The sequence below is a fragment of the Garra rufa genome, chromosome 16 (genome assembly GCF_049309525.1).
Source record: "Garra rufa chromosome 16, GarRuf1.0, whole genome shotgun sequence".
NCBI lineage: Eukaryota > Metazoa > Chordata > Actinopteri > Cypriniformes > Cyprinidae > Garra > Garra rufa.
The window spans coordinates 10,478,598-10,481,930 of NC_133376.1; positions in this window are offsets into that span (position 1 = coordinate 10,478,598).

Below are 3,333 nucleotides of genomic sequence, written 5' to 3' on the forward strand. Positions count from 1 at the left end.
GGAGCGCTATGTGTCAGTTCTTGGCTTCGGGTGAGCTGGCGCGATGTGGCGTGTTTCTGAGGGGACTGGACGGTGCGTCGGATTAGTACTCTCTATTTGTTCTACCTCGAAATTAGAGCAGTTTAAATAAAGAATGATATTGATTAACTCAATCAGCGGATAATCGTGATCAGGGATTTCGCATCGGATAATATCCTTGTCCAGCCCCGACAGAAACACAATGCCGAGAGTGGTATCGGGCCTGCTCACCAGATGGTACAGCTCAATGAAATCTGCCACATACCCTTCCAACTCTCCTCCGCCCTGCCGCAAACTCCATAGCCTTCCCCCAGCCGTCATGTTTTGGTCGGTCATTCTGAAACGAACCGTGCTGGTTAGACGAGCCGGAACACAAAGTTCAAATAATAATCCTTTTAATATGAATCTTCATGAAGAAAACACAAGAAACTCCACACACGTATACTACATTCAATGACCGACAGTGAACTGAAAACAGAGACAGACTTTTAAAGGGGAACTAATCATGAAACACATAGATTCCCTAACCAAATGAGGAATAAACCAATTGATCACAAAATGACAGGGCCTATTGGCTCAGTAGAAGTGTCAATCATCTGCTCCTCCAGTGGGGTGATGAGGGTGTCCTGCTCCTCTGAGGGTGATCAGCTCCTCTACAGCTGGACTCTGAATGGACATCCACAGATGGATGGAAACTCCAGCATTGATCTGAGTGAGAGAACTGATGGAAACATCACCTGCAGTGTGAAGAACTACATCAGTCATGGACAGACGACCATTAGTGTCAAACCCTGTTGTGGTGAGCTTTTAATACATGAATGTTGACATTTGCTAAACAACTGCAACAGCAAGGAGAGTGATGAAAATGAGCGAAATCCTCATAGAACCTGACAGGAACATGTCAAACTAACATTTCACCAAAAAATCCCCTTATGCCAAAGTGCAATATAATGCATATTTTGACTGTGTTGGTTTTACCTCCTTTTTGTTTAATTGAGACTAGATTTAGGTCAACTTTTTTTGGTCCTTGTCTGGTATTTATATGTATTTTATGTGTTTATTTACTCATTTTTTTATTTTTCAGTTGATAAAATAAATAGACAATCAAACATTTCAACCCAAAATCAAAAGAAATTATATTTTGCATTAATAAAATAAGGAATATTTTGCAATAGTTTTTCATGATAATTAAAAGCACTCCTACTCCTTTACTGTAATGTTCATTGTAACTGCAATTATTTACAGTGATATTTGTTTTTTTTATTGTTATTACAGCAATTGCATATATTGCTATTCTATGCAACTGCATATGTTACATTTCTTTCACGCACATTTTATGATGATAATATTATGATTTTAATTGCTATCATTTAAAGACAGAAAACGTCTCATGTTACGTATGCAATTATGGTTCCCTGAGACAGGGAACGAGACACTGCATCCTCTAGGGGTCGCTATGGGGAACGGCGTCAGCGTGACTCGTGTCTGAAGAATACATACAAAAACAACAATGGAATTGACAGCCTATGACGTCACTTCCAGCGCAACTCATCACCACCGGTGCATCACTATCAGACTGACCACAATATAAAGGGGCGCAACGTAACACAACATTGCTTCTTCATCTGAAGCTTGCGTCCAAAGCATGGCGAAGAGACTAGAGGACACGGTGTCTCGTTCCCTATCTCAGGGAACCATGGTTACATACATAACCTGAGACGTTCCCTCTCGAGGGAACTTCGAACCGCGTCCTCTAGGGATCGCTATGGGGAACGGTTATACCCACGCTGCCATGCTGAGTGAAGTGCATGCTATTAGAACAAGCACTAAGTCTCAACTTCCTTAAATTTAAGGAAATTACCCCTGGGACGTTAGTGAAGACTGTGGTGGCAGTGATGTTATCCCCCTCGGCCAAAGGCCCAAGCTGTTATCCACTTACCTGCATGGGGTCAGAAGGCTGGACCCAGGGTAGAGCTCAAGGCTTGGAATAAAGAAGACTCCTTCAGGGGGATATGGCGAAGTACCTAGGATAACCTAGACCTGCCTGTCACTTAGGAGCTACCACTAGCTCTGAATGGGCCTGTTCCCTCAGGAATCGACTCACAGAACAAGGGAAGCAGTTCCTGTGGAATCCTGTTGGAAACTGTTCTAATAAGGTAGCCTAGGAGGGCCTCGACGCATCCTAGGTAGCAGATGGTCAAGAGGAATCTGGGATAATACCTAAGTGCAGTTGGGCCCAAGGAGACCAGGGTTTTAAACCAACTCAAAAATGGGAACGAAGTCTAGCGCGTAACCCATACCATACAGGATTTTAGAAAAGTGCATTTACCACTTATGTGGATTTTAGAAAAGTGCCCAGAACTTGGTGCGCACTTACCACTTCTGTGGATTTTAGAAAGTGCCCAGAGACTAGCTTGCACACTTACCATAACATGTATTTGAGAAATGTGTGCCAGAGAGGTCACACTCAACAGGGCTCCAGATGCTTGTCACATGACTGGCAATACTAGGGGTCAACCCTCACTGCGAGGGGAGCAATGCTGCACCCAATCAGCATAGGCAGTTCACAAACTGCTAATCGACTGATGGTATTGCCATTGAGCTAGACTTGACCATCTTTCCAATAGTGGATATAGAGAAGCACAGGCCCCTAATGCCAAGAGACAGGGAGAAACACCTTACCCACCAGGAGGTGGCGCACTATAAGTGACCTTTCTGCAGAAAGGGAGCATGTCATTATCCACAAGGCCTGAGAAGTGGGAATCAACCCGGACATCAGAACGGACAGGCTCCTAACCCTGAGAGACAGGGAGGAAAACCTGACCTGCCAGGAGGTGGCACTCTATAAGGGACCCTTCTGCAGAAAGGGGAGCATGCCATCATCCACAAGGCCTGCGAAGTGAGAATCAAGGACAGGCTCCCAACCCTCAGAGACAGGGAGGTACACCTGACCCGCCAGGAGGTGGTGCTCTATGACGGACCCTTCTGCAGAGAGGGGAGCATGCCATGCCCTATCCATCAAGTGAAAGTCGTTAAAGTGAAAGTTGTGACGTAATGTCAAGTACGGTGACCCATACTTGAAATTGGCCCTCTGCATTTAACCCATCCAAGTGCAAACACACAGCAGTGAGAAGTGAACAAACACACGCACACACACTGTGAACATAAAACAGCAATATCCTCTGTCCTCAGGCTGAAGGGGGGTACTTTCAAGGGGATTAGCCTTAACCAACCCTAAGCACGGCCTCTGCTCTGGCCAGACCCGCAGAATCTGCAAGAGCAAGCTGTTACCTGAGAAATGTTACTCATAGAGTC